An 18,084-nucleotide genomic window follows, 5' to 3' on the forward strand; every position below is an offset into this window, starting at 1 on the left:
CCACTCTGGATGCTGAGCAATATCTATAGGCTCTCTTGCTGCAGCGAATCGATCTGAATATGGTGTGTGCGTGCGTGTGTCGTAGGGTTCACTCAATCAGATCTTTCCGAAGAATATCTATTTCTCTATTGTCTCTTGTTTGTGATTCTGAAAGAAAGATACGCATTTGTATGCAATAGGTCTACATTGCCTTTTTGATTTCAACCGGAGGGCTGTCTGGTCTCCTGTCCCTCACAACCTTAGTGAATGAGCTACCATTGGATTTGTTTCAAAAATATACATTTGGTGTTAAAATGAGAGAGGCAATAATGCAGATCAATGTAAAGCGCAAGACATTTTTTGCTAATAGACCTACGATAGCCAATAACTTTTTATTATTTTAACATGAAATTTAAGCCACTGGTACTAGAAAAAGAAAAGAGGTGAGCGGGTTCCTTGAATTACCCCCGGGAGTGAGAACGGGAAATAATAACGTGTTAGAGAGGGTTAGAGAGAGAGAGAGTGATAAAAAACGAAACTTTTTTAAGGGTGAAATTTTCCTGTCGTTTCTCATGGTGTCAGCAAAGTGTGCCGTATTTTGGTGATTCTGAAATGGGATCAGAATCCGCTAAACAATCCTTCCCCTAAATCCTTTCCCGCACCCTCTAAATAAGACGGTTGCAACCCTAGATTCCATTACAAGTATTGTTCATCTCGTGAATCTTACAGACCCGCTCATTCTGTCTTGCGTTCCGGAACTTCCCGTATACAGCATGTGCTGGCATCACTGCTCTCCAGCTTTAAATCCAGTGTACGGGTTCTAGCTGCAAACTTAGTGTGCTCGTATACGGTGAATTTATAGGGCTGAAAAATTTAAACTTCGTGCTGTGACATTTGACAGCTAAGCTAAATTTATGAACAAAACTAAGGCTTTAACCCAGGAAAAATCCCAGATACCACACGCTGATTAAACGTCAGGCGAATCGCTTGAGATTTCGACTGGTGTCAACATTTCTAAACTTGTTCGTAGATATAAATTAACCATTGATATTTCCGAGCGTAATGTCTTCAGAGTCTTGCAAACTTTTGAAACGAAGGAGGTAAGCGCGTAGTAACAATAGCAGATATTTTCTGAAACCGGTTCTGTAAAAAGACTTGCGAGAAACTACTTCCTTTGGGGAAAGACAGATGGCGTCTGAGTAAAGACTTGATTACCACGCAAACCACCATTGTTAGAGGAAAGGTAGCTAGAAAAGGAAGCAGATGCCCAATTTTAATTATTAACAAGAATGAGGCTAAGAGAAAGTACCAGATACCAAGACGCTGATTACACATCAGACAAATTGGCTGAGATTTCAACTAGTCTCAGCATTTCTAAATATGAAAATCCCCAAGCGACATCTCTGAGCGCAGTGGCTTTGCAAACATCATTGAAAAGGTTCAAAACGGGGTAGTTATCCTTCAAGATCGTTAGTTTTTTACGATCCCTTGAAGTTGCGTTGAATATGCATGTCTTTGGAAAATCTCCTACAGAGAGAAATTACGCATCTTCTACTACCAGAGAAACAACTATGGAGTTGATTTAACGAAAACTATTAACATTCCTTTCGCAGAAGACAAGTTTATGCAAATATGTTTGTTGGGTAGAATAAGTAGACGTTGTTGCAACGAAAGATGCTTGGATAACTTTCCTTCTAAAGAGAAAGAACGATACGAGGGATCAACTTTGTTGTTGAGAGTTTCGAATACTAGAATTGTTTTGTGCAGCGAGAGATGCTTCATTAACGCTTTTAAAAGAGGTTTAAATTGTACGCATGAAAAATACTACTATCGTATTTGCATTTCTCGAAATACAATGCCTTGAAAGATCTGCGCCGCTCACCTAGTTATGCGCAGAATGTTTTTTAGTCTTTTTTACGGTGTTGGTACAGCTTAACGAGACGGCAGTGTTACATATCTCAGTGCTTGAGCGTTTTAGTGTGGTTGATACTCATATGGAGAGAGTTTGGAAATTCATTTAACCCTTTTTCACTACCATTTTCCGTATACTTCCTGTAGAAATAATCAATATAACACCGAAAAAAAAATCTTGTAGCTTTTTACCGTCAAAAATAGCAAAGTGTTGTGTAGGTCTCATATGCTGTTAGTTGTCAAAAGTGATCCTCCATCGGCATCTAGGACATTCTTTATAATATATATATCGTAGGTCTCGGTTCAAAAATTTTCCTGGGGCTCCTATACCTGGGTGGAAGTAGCTTTCAATCAATTTGCATACTTACTCTCGAAAATTGTTAATAGATCTCACTATGATGCGCTTGCGGCCCGCGGGTGATGACCACGTTGAATCAGAAACGGATCTATACCTAACCTTTGCCATGGTGTGGGCAGGGCAGAGGCATCCTAAGTTTCACTACATTAGGCTGGTGTCGAAGGAACGAGAGGGTTGTGTCCATAGCAGGAGCAACAGCCGGCTAGTTAAGATTGTTCCGATCCTACAAAGTTTCAGGAATTTTTATATGCTCATGAGATGAGATCCACGTGCAGTTTCAGCTTTCAGGGATGTCCGAATACTCATGAGCAAATCCACAATGTTTCAGGGATGTTCTGATAGTAGTGATCTTACACATGAATATTTCAGGGTTTTCCGGATGCTGTTGATGAGATCCATAAAGTTCCAGCTTTCAGAGATACCCTGATACTTGTGATCCAAATCATACACAGATGTTTCAGAGCCGCCTAGACACTCTTGACGAGATTCATATCGTGTTTAAGAGATGTTTAGATACTCATAACGAGATCCGAGCAAAGTTTCAGTGATATACGGATACTCATGATGTGACAATGTTTCAGGGATGTTCAGATGAATTTAAATTGTATCCATGATGCTCATGATGACATTAACAAAGTTTCAACAATGTCCGGGTACTCAAGATCAGATTAATGAATGTGGATCAGGGATGTCCAGATATTCATAATCGATTCCCAAAACTTCAATGATATCTGGATACCCATAATGAAATCCGAAAAAGTTCAGGGATGTTCAGATATTCATTATTCGCGTCGTTTTAAAAGCGTCCAGGTACGCTTGACGGGATATAAATCGTTTTAGGGATGTTTGAATACTCTTAATGATATCCGCAAAGTTTTAGCGATGTACGGATACTCAGATGGAGATATGGTCTAATCTACGGATACTCATGATGTGACAATGTTTCAGGGATGTTCAAATGAATTCCAATTGTGTCCATGATACTCATGATGAAAAAGTTTGGGAGATGTCCGGATATACTCATGATCGGATCCACAAAACTTCAAGGATGTCTGGATGCTCATAATGAGATCCGTTAAAGTTCATGGATGTTCAGGTATTCATTATTAGATACACGTCGTTTTAAAGGCGTCGAGATACGCTTGACGAGATACACATCGTTTCTGCGATGTACGAATACTCACGATGAGGTCTTTCAATGACGAAGTTTCAATGGTGTACGAATACTTATTATTAGATGCACAATATTTCAGAAAATCCCATACACTCATGATGAGATCCACAAAAAAATTCAGCGGATATTCACTATTAGATCCATATCGTTTGAAAGGTGTCCAGATACTTGTGACGAGATACACATCGTTCTAGGGATGTTTGAACCAAAGACGCCGGCATGAAGAAAACATTTGGGGGGGGGCTGAAAGTGGCTGATCGTCCCGTATGTATGGGACACGAACGCGTGCGCAGGAGAGGGAAGGTGCATTGCATTGCTTTGTTTTTAGAAGTTATGGGGGGGGGGTGTAATTGCCTCAGCCCCTAGGTTCCGGCACCTATGATTTAGATACTCTTAAGGAAATACGCAAAGTTTCAGCGATCTACGGATACTCACGATGACCCACAATGTTTCAGAAATGTCTATATACTCTTGGTGAGACCCACAAAACGATACTTATGATGAGATCTACAAAGCTTCAGAAATGTCCGGATACTCATTGTGAAACCCACAAAGTTTCAGGGATAATGGAATACTCATAATTAGTGTGGTTAAATAATGACTTGAAATTCAGAGAGACAGAGGGAAAGTTAAGGTTCTCACACAGAGATCCTTTTACATCCAGAGATTCTCCTTCCGAGAATAATTAAGGACGGCATACAATTTATAATTCCAACCACAAAACTGGAATTGGATGACTTTGATAAAAATTAGCGATAAAATTGTTCGAAAACCAACGAAATTAAAGTTCCATTGAAAAGCCGTATATAAAAGGAGCCCCCCCCAACTAACTACCCACGTTCTTCACCAGAGTTCTGATAATGATGATGCTATACCGTATACCAGAGGACTGACTTTGGTCTTCGACGGACCGTGAAATGGCTTCATCGGAAATGTAATTTACTTTACTGCGGGAGAAGAAGAAGAAATCTTTTGCGGATTCAGCCAAAAGACCTTCATTTACTGCATTTTACAATGTTGTGTGTGTGTGTGCGCATCTCTCTCTTTTCTTGATCGATGCCTCGCAAATTATCAATGTAATCTATTTAGAATTAGTTTTAAAAGTTTCGCTGAAAACTTACAGAATACATTCAGACCCAGGAGAGAAAGAGAGAGAGAGAGATTATTTCGAAGCTCTCGAAACCAATCTTCGAAGACATATTTATGTTCCTCCAACAGTGAAGATAATGAGGTTTTTTTTTTTTCTCGAATGGAATTACTCTCTTAGGGGGGAACTCGCGCGGAATATCGTTTAATTGAAAATACAGGAGAAACAACCGTTTTTTTTGTTGAAACCTCCCGCTCTCTAGGGAAATTTGGAGCAATATAAGTTCAATCGCTGACGTTGTGTTTGCCATTAAATATATATAATAAACAAATTTTTTAAGCGGTATGATGAAATAATAATGGGAAACGTTCTGGAAACCGGTTCAGTTGCGAGACTTTACTTCGTTCTGGGGAAGACAGATGGCATCTGTGGCTGTCGCGTAAAGCTCCATTGTCAGGGATGTGTTATAATAATAATAATAATAGATGCTTTGGAAACCGGTTTTGTAGATAAATTTTCGAGGCTCTACTTCGTTCTAGAAAAGCAGATGGCATCTGCGACCACATCACATCACATAAAGCTCCATTATCAGGGAAAAGGAGTTAGGAAAGGGAACAGATGCCAAATTACACCTTAGTCATGTCGTTCCGTATGCAGCCCTATACAGGGTGATTATAAAAAAACTATCCCGACATATGGGCCCCTAACTATCATACCATTCACAGAAGCTGATTGAAATTTTGGCGTAAGGTATTTTGATGTATGCGCTCAAGAATGATATGGAAAACAACAGTGTCACTCTAACAGTTACGGTTACAGTGAGAAAATTTCGAAAATATCAAATGGCAACACCAAGTTTTTTGTATTGGAATGTGATCTCCATTGTGAAAAACCCTAAATAGCGTTCGAACGGCAACTGTAGCATGAAAATCACCGGCGGTAGATAGGCTAAAAGTGAGGACAACCAATAAGGACAAAGAAGCAGCATAAAATAAAGCATTTTATTGTGTTTCACAAATTTTCCACATGACCTTGTGGAGGACTAATCAGGCTGGGATCTCAGCCGAAGAAACGGTGTGACGAATGAAACGAACATTAATGCTCTGGTGCACGGCAAAGTCCTTTTTACTTTTTCCTTGCCTAGCTCCGGGGATTTTCGTGCTACAGGTGCCATTCCAACGCTATTTAGTGTTTTTCAGTATGGAGATCACATTCCAATACAAAAAACTTGGTGTTGCCATTTGATATTTTCGAAATTTTCTCACTGTAACCGTAACTGTTAGAGTGGCACTGTTGTTTTCCATATCATTCTTGAGCGCGTACCTCAAAATACCTTATGCCAAAATTTCATTCAGCTTCTGTGAATGGTATGATAGTTAGGGGCCCATATGTCGGGATAGTTTTTTTATAATCACCCCGTATGTATCACCATAATATCGATATTCCGATTCCTTTGATAGCTATAGCTAATTATAAATTGTCATAATTATCACACAAAAAAATACGCCAACGCCGCGATGACAACGAATCATAGGGGATTGCTATAGGGGTGTATAGGAATCAATACATAGGGGCCGGCTAAAGCCCGGCAAAAGTCCGAATTTCGGACATTGGTCGGGTCAACCGGGCTTTGGCAGTAACATATAACTTATATATATACATTTAAAATGACTCATTTTTCATGGATCCCCCTTCACAATATTTTCCAAACCGAGACGATATTTGGAAAAAAAAACATGAACAGTAGAAGACATGTAAGTGTACATTGAAGCAAGAACTCGTCAAAAATAAAGTGAATGAATGTGTTGGTGAATAAATGACCAAATGACTTGTGAATGAGCTAGCGAATAAGCTAGAGTGAGTGAATGAGTGACCGTATGAGCGAGCGAGTGAATAACCAAGTGAGTAATCGCATAAATAGGCGTATCAATGTCCGTCTGAGTGGCCAAGTGGGTAGGTGAGTGTTCGAGTGCAGCAGTGATTGAGTGACCAAGTTAATAACTAATATGACCAGTCATAAGTGGTCATAATCACCATCACAAAAAAAAAAAAAAAAAAAAAAAAAAAATACGCCAACGCAGCGATGACCCCGAGTTATAGAGATCGCTTTATATGGGTCGGCTAAAGCTCGGATGTCGGATAATGGCCGGGTAAACTGGATCGGGAGCTTCGCGAATTGACCAACTTCGGGAAAAATTTGGCGGTTGTATCTCGAGTAATCTTTGTCAAAGTATTATTGGAAAGTGATTTGAATGTGATCATGCAGCAGGTGTAATTTTCGAATTTCAGACCGAATTTTTTTATACAGAGTTTTAGGCGTATATTGATGTTTGGTCGATCCTTCGCCATATATGCATTTTTTGTTTGCACAATGTTTTGTTGCAAATGTTTTTGGATTTTTTTTCTTTTCATTTTTGATTTTGTATGTTGCATTTGTTGCATCTATGATCATCATGTATCATTCGCAATTCTTTTGTACCTTTACATGATTGCATTGTTGTCTATATGCTGGTATGTGTGTATATATAACTTGTATCACTAGATTCTCGTGGACCCCACTCGTGGCCTGCAGGCGATGTGCGTCTATGCGCCTGCCCATGCTCCCCCATATCTACGTATTGATATATACGTTTATGTACAACAAGTGGGGAAGTGCGTGGGAGGGTGTGAAATTGTTTAAAGGGTCCTGCTGTTGGTTGGCTTGTGGCTGTCTGGCCTGGTGTGGGCGGTTTGCTGGTCTTGGATGTCGTTGGATTTTTCCGACATGGCCTACGTCTCCTGAGACGTACTAGCTTATATCCCCTAGCGGGAAAGAGCTCTCTGAAAACGAAATGGCCGGAAGGATCAGGAGTATACTTGTATCTCAACCATCAATACGCATCTTCTGGGCCCACAACGGCCAGTGGGGAAACGAGCTTGCGGATGCGGCGGCCAAAGAAGTGACAAATATCGGAGTCTTTTACGACGAACTCTTATACCCAGCTTCTTACGCAAAATCACTCCTCTAGAGGGACATGATAGCGAATTGGCAATCGATTTGGGATATGCCAGAGCCATCAGGAAGATCAACTCATGAAGTTATAAAGAAAGTAGATACTAGGAGCAGGGGCTGGGGGCACGCGAGTTCATCTTATTTGTCACCGGTGATGGGCCTTTCCCGGCAACCTCGCATCGCTTTAAAGCGATTGCCAGCGATAAATGCTCTGGTCTTGAGCCTGGCACGCCCCTGCACTACGCCACATGCTGTCCAGAAACGATGTCCTTTCACTTCCGTTCGCCGACTGCCCATCTATCTACACAGACCATGGATACTTGGCATACTACGTCGGGAGGAATCAAAAGAAAAGATAAGAAAAATGGCGAAATTCCTTGAGGAACATCCTGAGAAGATATGGGATCCGTCTCCTCCAGCTCCTGTAACTCCGGTACCAGCGCCTCCGTTCAGGAGATCGCCGCGTCTTCACCCTGACAGTGCGCTGGTGGCATTGTTTGAAGGCGAGGAGCAGGATGAATCCTAAATCTAATGAAGTCCCGGAGAAATTTTAAATATCGTCAACAGTGATCAAAAGCGAATTAGACTGAATGTATTGAACTGCCCGAGCGCAATGGGGTACTCTGCCCTTCTGTCATACATCCATGCCCTTCATCAATCAAACTTCTGATTGCGCCTTTTGATGTGATTTCATACAACTTTCTATGATTATTTATTATCCGTGCCCGTTGCACTTTGTCTTTAACTTGATTATGTTGATTCTTCGATTTACACAATTTTTAATTTCCTTGCACTATATGTAATCTTTGACGTACCAATAAATTTCGGTTTTACCGGAGATGCCCTGGTCCCCCCGGGAGGCCGAAGTGTTTACGTTGCTTCTTGTGACAGAGCCTGGGTGTCTCGCGGTTTCTTCAGTTTCCCCAGGGGGACATAGCGGGGGAGTCACAGTTGGTATGTGGTGGTGGTGGGCTTTGACAGTAAGATATACATATATTGAAAAATGGCTAATTTCTCGTGGATCCCCCTCCACAATATTTTCCAGACCGAGATAATATTTGGAAAAAAAACAACACGAACAATACGAGACACGCGCATGTGTACATTGAAGCAAGACCTCGTCAAAAATAGAGTTAGGCATGTATATGGTGTTAGGGGGATATTGAAATTCTCCTCGACATAGTTATCCTTATTTGCCATGTAGTCGAGGAATTTCCATACCGATACACCTAATACGGAATCTCGGCATATATACAGTGCATACACACACACACACACACACACACACACACACATACTCAGAGATAGTGGAGATGGATATAAGGAAGAAGAGGAGAAAAATACCCGGATGTGGATCGAAGTGGTGACGGAGGACACTGCCGTGTTGGGGGAAGAAAGGAAATAACACATAGCAATGCGAATATTCCAAGCGTGTGTTTATGAAATATGGATGGGACGTCCCATTCAATATTATTTCCCCTCCACCCTCGAACAAAACATGGCGACATGGTGAAAATAAAAATGCTTTCACAGAATACACACGTATTGTATATAACACAAATATGTATCATTGTTATTATTTTTTTTTTTCTATTTATTATTATTCTTAGGGCAATAAAAGTTTTCGGTTGTTTTTTATTGGAGCACATTCCGGATGTTTCTTATATTTTGGAGTTGGGGTGGCGGGGGGGGGGGTGTCGCTGGCTTATAGCCGTGATATTTTAGTTTTAAAGCAGATAGAGGAATAGATAAAGAAAGAGAGATTCTTTTCTTTTTGTCCACCACGAGTAGAAACGCGAGGCGTAAAAAAAACGTGCATTTTTTGCAAGTTTATTTTTATAGCGTTACGCGGAAGGAAAGCTTTTATGGGTTATGGGAGGACATGGGTTTACGGAAACTTTGTTCCCGACATTCTGCCTCCGGAAATTTCTCCTCCCTGCCATTTCGACTCGGACATTTCATCTACCCTACCGTATGAGTGACCATGTGAGTGACCGAGTGATTGACCAAGTGTGTTGAACATTCAACCCCTGATATTTCACACCCGACATTTTGCCTCTTGTATATATATTATGTAAGTTATGTTGTCACTCACTTTTGATCGTTCACTCAACCATACAGTCACTCACACTCATTCGCACATACTCATACGATCACTCACACTCACTCTCACACACTCATACGATCACTCACTTAGTCATTTATACGGTAATTCATAAGGTCACTCACGTAGTCATTTATACGGTCATTCACTTTATCACTCATACGGTCACTCACATGGTTATTCATACTGTCACTCATTTGGTCACACATATGGTCATTCACTCGGCCATTCATAATGCCATTTCTACAGTCATTCACTCACTCAGTCATTCATACGGTCACTCCCTTCATCAATCAGCCGATCACTCAGTTGGTCACACATACAATCACTCGGTCACTCAAATGGTCACTCACGGTCACAAATGTTCATTCACCTGGTCACTGAAGTGTTCATTCACTTGGTCACTCATACGGCCACTGACTTAATCATTTTCCTGGTCATTCACTTTTAACCATACAGTAATTCACACACACACATCCACATGGTTACTAACTTCATTCATACGGTCACTCACACGGTCATCCATCTGCTCACTCTCTCGATCAATCATATGGTCATCCATCCAGTCACTCACTTGGTCATTATCACTCAATCATACAATCAGTCACACACTCACTTGGTCACTCATACAGTCACTCACTCATAAGCGCCTGAGTAGTGGTAAGATGTTCGTCTTACCACTATGAAGGTTATCGTCGAGGTCCATGAGTTCGAATCCAGGCGAAAGAACGTCAGAAAAAGTTCTGCACCTATCGAGCCTGGAGCGACCACCGACAGATGGCACCTTAATTTCCCACCCAACTTCGCTAGTTGGAAATTGCCATATGACGATATACGACTGGAGTTGGCGTGCGGTGAAGTAGTAGTCACGCACTTATACATGGTCAGTCGCTCAGGGCAACAGCAAGTTTCCTAATATATCTTGCATCAACAAGTAGAGAGGCCATTTTTCTCTACTTCTATGATACCACTTGGTAGCCTAGATGATATTTATGAGCTAATCGTCGTGAATGCCCGTCGCCCGACGCTATTCGGAATTTTTTCGCATCCAAGGAAGAAATATTCTATCTGCTTCTACAGCGTATTGGTAGTGCACTCGTCCGGAATGCGAGAGGGCAGGTGTTCGAATCCCTGCTGAGGTGATTTTTTACTGATACTGACCACAGTGCCTCTACATTAACAGCCTTTTTCCAGCAATTTTTCTCAACAACGAAATATGATCATCAGATCATTTGAATATTATTTTAGTGAAATACATTTTTGTTTACTGCGATTTGTAGCCGTCCTTTAATTCCACAACCTACAGCGATTTTAGCAGTAATTAGCAAATTGCATTTAAAGCAATAAATTTCAATTTTTGGCGAAATTTAGTGATGCAGGATCGTACACGGTATATTCTCCTCAATGATGTAAGGTTAGCACTTAAGAATTAAAGGTATAGTATAATCTTATTTGAACCCATGTGCATGAAACTATTATCAATTACAACGGGTGAATAATTTTATCAACTCTGCTTGCGCACATACTTTTGTTGTGGCTTGCATGCAATGTGCTATGCCCTGGGGTGGTGGTCATGTGGAACACATACTGCTGTAATAAACGATTCGGAGGCATTATTTGCATATCTTTTCTTTGTCCGTAAATGGTTCGCTGACTCGTGTTGAACTGTTGTCGGTGAATTTTCCCAGCGCTGAATTTCCCGTCGATGAATTAATTGTTGGTCGGTGAATTTCAATGAGGGTGAATTTCCCGTCGATGAATTAATTGTTGGTCGGTGAATTTCCCTTCGCTGAAACGTTAGCGATGAATTTTCAGTGTAAACCATGAGCGCATTGACTACAAAAGACATAATAAATGCAAACTGTATCACATTATACAAACAAAGGTGTGTCGGAAAAACTCGTTTGCAAATAAAGAAGAACGGCAACCAATCAACGTAACTCGATGCGATCAGCAGTGCCTATACAAGGCACAATGGGTGTTAAGACAAGACGAAGTCTACTGACCGCATCGAGTTACGTTGATTGTGGTTGCTATTCTTCTGTATTCGCAAACGCTCGCCTGCACCAGTTTTTCTGGCGCTTCAGTGTATGTATAATGCATTATAGGTTTGTATGTAATATTATGTCTTTTGTAGTCAATGGGTTTATTGACTACAAAAGACCAACTGTTACGTTACACCAACCGCGGTCGCAGCGCCATCTACACGCACGAATTCAAAAGTAGCAATATTGCAAAAATATTTGACCACATATAATTTCCACGATTAATTGGATGTATTTGCTTTTATACATTTATCTAGAAAAACAAAAAAAAATAATTTTGAATGTAAGTGTGTATAATTTGCTGTTACATTAAAGTATGAGACTTGATGTAGTTTTTCGACACTTAAAAAATCAATAACACTCAAGTGCTTGATATAGTTTCTAATAATTTAGGTAATCGGATAATGGTGGCTACCTATTATTCACGAATTAAAAAGATTAATTAAATCTTTTTGATGCATTTTTCTCGTCTGTGTCGCGCAAATAAAAAAAGATGGAAGGAAAACGAAATATAAAATTCAAGGAAATGATTAATTCACCGATCATTTTTCTTTCTCCTCCTCCATGTTGAATATCTCTCTTTACTACCTCCCAATTGGCCCTCTTCATCCACGACCTCTCTGAAGCCATTGATAAAAACCTACAAACTGATATCGTATTCCTAGATTTCTCTAAAGCCTTTGATAAAGTTCCCCACGCTAAAATTCTCCTCAAACTCTCACCCCTTAGCCTTAACGTACAATTACTTGATTAGGTGGAGGCTTTTCTAAAACACCGTAAACAGTTTGTTCATTTTAATGATCATAACTCATCATCCACCTCCGTAAAGTCTGGGACCCCTCAAGGATCGGTCCTCTCCCCGTTACTTTTCCTAATTTATACCAATGACCTTCCACAATCCCTCAAATGCACCACTAGACTATTTACTGATGACTGTGTAATTTACCGTATCATTCACCATCAATCTGATCAAGAACTTCTCCAACATAATCTGGCTTCCATCGCCGACTACTTCACCAAACACAAAATCTGGCCATATCGCTATATTTACTGCCATTAGTGAGATGGGTTGGAAGTGAAGGCACTGTCTATCGGTGGTCGCCTCGAGTTCGTTAGGGAAAACATCTTATCTATATCTTCCCTTGGGTTCGAACCCGGGACCCTGACAACAATCTTCACGATGGTAGACGAGCATCTTACCACCATGCCACTCGGGCACAAAATGTGGAACGCTTCACGATTTTGCGTGTCATCCTTGCGCAGGGGCCATGCTAATCTTCTCTGTATCGTTCCCTATCTGTATCTGGTGTTCCCTATGGCAAATGCCAATGGATATCTCAAAAACGGTTCACATGAAAGTTACCCGTAAACTTCTTCCTCTTGAATACTCCTACTCCATCAATCGTTTAACGTTATCCCAAGTTTCTCATATCAAATACCTCGGTGTCATTATTTCAGCCGACCTACGTTGGAACAAACACATCGACTACATTTACCAGAAGTGTCTTAACAAACTTTTCTTCCTCCGCCGCAATCTTAAACACTCTACTCGGGATATCAGACTTCTCTGTTACCAAACTTATATCTCCCCCGTCCTCTCCTACGCCGCTGAAATCTGGGACCCCCTACACCTCCAGTAATATAGACAAACTCGAATCAATTCAAAATAAATCCGCCCGATTTGTTCACGACTGCTGGTCATCCTTCATTTCTGTGTCCGAACTTAAAAATGAACTTCATCTCCTCCCTCTCTCTACTCTTCGTCTCATTTCTCGATTAACATTGTTTTATAAAATTTTTCATGGTCAGTTCAACATAGATACTTCTGGTATCTTAGCCAAACCATCCTACATCTCTAGAAAAGACTCGACCATTCCCTTAAATTAAAACCTATTTTTGCTTCCACTGACTGCTTTAAATACAGCTTCTTTCCTCATACCATTGGTGAATGGAACAAACTCCCAAGCTCTATTGTTGAATCTCCCACTATCACTAGTTTTTTATTCAATATCAAACAATATCTTTGTCTATACAAAAATTGCCACGTTTTCAAGACAAATAAATTCAATTGGTCAAATGGTCGACGCGTTTCGGTTCTTCAATGGAGAGCCGTCATCAGGACCTCGTGGTCAGAATTCACACGAATGAGTCGTGGAGGGGTGATGTTTACGTCTGGTCGTCCGAAGAGTTCGCCTTTGTATTTGCTGCGTCCGAGTAGTCTTTGGATGCGAATTGGGGAGCCATCTGTTGCAAAGTGTTGAAAGTTTTGTCACGATTGAGGTTAATGAAGCCTGTCCAAGCTGACGAAATGGGTGGCGTGTTTCTTCCATCATTAATGAGGAAATTCTGGCATGTTCCGATGAAGTATCCCTCGAGAAAATTCAGTTCAGAATTGTGTGTTGCTTTTTTAAAAACAAACGCGTTAAAAAAAGCAACACACACAAGTGGAAGCACTTGGTTATTATGCATAATCGCCGGTAAAGGTGATAATTTATTTAGTATTTATCAAATTTAGCAACGACGCTTGCGTGTAATGCATATTCGCCTGTAATGTAAAAGTTGTAAATCTATCAAATTCACCGAGATGATTGGTAATCATGAATAATAACCGGTTATTATGTATAACAACAGGTTTATAACACTTATCATAATAATTATAAGTACAATATATTTTTAGATTTGATTTTTTTTTAAATACAGTATATATGCATTGGTTTTTGTTTCTTTGTTGGCCATCTTTCCGCATACTGACTGTCCTGCATACTGTATTATGCTTCATGGCACGCGTTTTGTGTATAACCTATATCTCTCTTTGATCTTCTGTCTCACACCATGTTGAGGGAGTGCTTGACTGGTGAGGCAGACTCGTTCTTCCGTGTCCCCGGCTTTAAACTTTCCCAACGAAACCACGGCCTTCGGGACACTGTACTAAATTCACTTCGGTGACAGAGCCTGATTGTATTCGGTTCACCTTGTTTATACCCTTGTCTTGGGCATTAGCGGGTCTGCTGCCGGGCAGCATATTAATTCTGGTATTTACTGTATTCCTTTTTTGTAGGTCCTTAAAAAATTATTTCTCCTATTTCCTGCATTTTTTTTCCATTCTTGCAAATTATTTCTGTCATTTATTTATTTTTAGCAATCAGTTCATGATGCTAACAGGGTTTGAATCCGGACCTATGCGATGCGAGTCCCGCACGATGCCCATACGACAGCAGCACCGCAGTTTGCATACAAAACGTTCTCTAGCGGTGAGTGTCAAAAATATCTTATTTCCTTGCTAGAAATTTATTTCATATCCCTTCATCAAGCAAGACGTTCCTTGAATGAGTAGTTGAGTCTGTAGGTGCTATATGCGGTCATGTGAGCATTGTGTGATGGAGGTTTAAAACCCACTGGTTTCACAGTGATGGGTCGGCTTGAGTTGGTTTTGCCTGTGGTATACTATATACTACTACAATGCACGAATGCGAGCCGATCTCGGACTTAAGGAGAAAAAAGCCTCCCCACACAAAGGAATAAGAACTACAAGATTTTAAAGACGCGCATAAAAACAAACTGCTACGTTGTTTGCTTTCGAATTCGAAAGAGAGATGGCAGCACATGTTGAAACACATAACAGACATTTTTAAAAGACTAACTTCGCATTAGGTACACAACTCATACTCCGCACCTTCAGATATTCACGAGTTCGTTAATGGCATTGGCTAAAGCTGAAAACGCTTTAGCCAACTCAGACTCAGAACACGGCAACTTCGATTATTATGGACTCCCTTCATTTCGCGCTTCCTCCTGTCCCTTCGAATAAATGAGTTTGCCAATTCGCGGAATGTCAAAGCGCTGGACATCAGCAATAACATAGACACAGACAGTGTCTAACGAATTTTAAACTGTCGGCTGCTAAAAATTGGCTGAATAAAATTCACATCTTTTGAATAGAAACGCTTAAGAAAATTTGATTTTCATCGATACGAGAACTCGTTACAATCGATAAAAGTTCAAAAATTTCAAGCTCTCCCTCTATATATTTTTTTGTTTTTTAAAATATCTACACAACGTCGTATTGTTTCAAGTCATTAAGAGTCTCGCGCGTGATTTCTGCCACTAAATACTTCCTAAATAGGAGTGAGGGTTGTGGTCGAGAACTTTCACTAACATTCAAGAAAATTTGCATGGATCAATGAACGAATGGGGTGATTAGGAAAGAAGGCGAACGCGCACTTAATTTGGTTTGTTTTGGGTAACTTATTGAGTTTTCGATCGATGATCCAAAGGAAAACGATTGTGATATACCGATGACGTCATCTCTTTTTCATTCTCTTCGATTGTCTCTCTCTCTTTCTTCTTCAGAATGATACCTCTTGAATGGCATAAGTGACAAACTGTTCGATTCTCGTTGGTAGGTATAACGTTTTGGATTCATCAAGTGACGATGAAGTTCGAGTTGCTATTGGGAATCGAATCGGAGCCGATTTCAAGAGTTTATATAGCCTATCTCAGGTAGAAACAGTAAATTTATTCCTCAAATAGGAAATAAGATAGTAATAAGCATCATGTGGGGGAACCAGTGACTCCTGAGAAAATGTGTCACCATAGAGAAGAAGTTGCTAATCCAAAATATTCATTGATTAGTCTAGGGTTCTTCAACATTTTACACATAAGGGGGCCGTTCAAGTATTACGTAAGCAAACTTTTAGCCATTTTTGACCCCCCCCCCTTGTCAGTAAAATTTCGTCATCAGCTCTGCCCCTCTGAATCCTAACTCATATTTTCATAAAGGGTGCTTGATGACGTAAGCATTATCCAAACCCACCCCCCCTCCCCGCTTGTCATCAAAAGTCAGCAAATCGGAAACCCCCCTCCCCCCATCGCTGATGACGTAATACTTGAACGGCCCCTAATGGGCAAAAAGAAAAAGATGAGTCATTGGGCCAAGACAGGTTGTACTTTTTTTTACTTTTATTACCATATGCGCCCCTCCCCCCCATCCGACACAGACATCAGAGCGTTCCCGAAGGTCGGACACGCCTGGAAAATCCAGCCAATTTTTTTTTTTTTTGAACGGACGAATAAATAAATCGTAATCACCGTCAACGGACGGATGTATATAAAACCTTAATCGTCAACAGAAATCAAGAAGAATAGATGACTTGATAATCTTCGTCTTGAGCGTCCTTTGCGCGCCAGTCGTCACGCGGGGATCTATTACGTCTAAAATAAAATTGCAATTGACAATATATGTGATTGGGGTCTTGAATTTTCATCACCAATGCAATCGATTGATCTGTTGCCTTTTTTGACATCTGAAGACCTGAAATGTTGACGCTCTTCCTTTTGTCCTGAAATATATTTTGGCTCCCGTCTCTTGTTCTTGCCAAATCTCCAAAACCAATGAAGTCTTAGATAGCAGGGTTTAGTTATTTTTTCGATCGTGATCGAGTTAGTGGTGGAGAACTACGACCTTGTATATCATGTGCCGTCGATCTTCTTGTTCGAGGAGGAGAATATGATGGATCTATTTCTTCGTTCCGACCTCTGTAGTAACTAGCTCTTTTGTTAAGCAGCAATAATAAATTGTTCCCAATTTCGAGGACTTGCGAATGCAAGCCGATCTCCCCATTAAAATGTCTCGCCGTAGAGAGCAGCAGGTCTACAACGGTAAAATAATCAAAAACAATACACTTCACTCATGGTTCGAAAAGTATGAGGTAGATGGCAGCACTATAACAAGCATTATACACAGAAACAAGTTTCACGTTAGGTTCACAACACGGACTCGCACATTGACACTGGCCTGCAAGAGTATTCAAGTTTTCTTCAATACGTACATTTAATTATTATTTTTTGTTTTCTCTTGAGCTAATAGAGGGCTCAACTCTCCTAATGAAAAGTAAAAATCCTAGGTATTGTGATCACTGTAATCATATATAACTTTCATTTCATCTTTTTATGTCTGATTTATTCGAGAAGCTTCATTAATATTGATCCTTCGTCAGTTTTCGATATACAAGCTATACTGACGTTGTAAAATGCCAATTGAATTGCTACCCACTTAATCGGATACTGTGTTGCTGGAATCGTTGACATCTGATTAAACGGCGCAGACTGTATTATATGGAAATTTTACCGATTCTGAGATTATTTTTCCTTGAATAGGAATTTCATTAGGTTCTGAAATAATTTTCCCATCAAATATGAGTTTTTAATTATGAAGAAAGTGTGGCGTTGGTATTATCGATTTATCCAATCGCTGATCCTTACGGCTTTTTAGGAAACCCCATACTTACATATCCACCATCACCGAGGGAAGTGCGACATCAGTATTATCGCTAAAGCCCAGTGTTTCCCAAAGTGCGCAATATCGCCCCCCCTGGTGGGCGATGGAATGGTCCAAGGAGGTGATAGAAGCTAGGGATTTAACAAAGGATCCTATG

At 40.4% G+C, this 18,084-nt stretch overlaps 1 non-coding gene across 1 annotated transcript; it reads right to left on the reverse strand.

The window, feature by feature from the left end:
- Positions 1–12,868: 12,868 nt before the first annotated feature.
- Positions 12,869–12,976, reverse strand: LOC149081265 (U6 spliceosomal RNA). Its single transcript, XR_016193482.1, has one exon. It is a non-coding gene; the product is annotated as a U6 spliceosomal RNA (small nuclear RNA).
- Positions 12,977–18,084: the final 5,108 nt, after the last annotated feature.

Source organism: Pholcus phalangioides, unplaced genomic scaffold (genome assembly GCF_987345545.1).
Source record: "Pholcus phalangioides strain wild (caught in Gottingen) unplaced genomic scaffold, Ppha-v1.0 ptg000010l_1, whole genome shotgun sequence".
NCBI lineage: Eukaryota > Metazoa > Arthropoda > Arachnida > Araneae > Pholcidae > Pholcus > Pholcus phalangioides.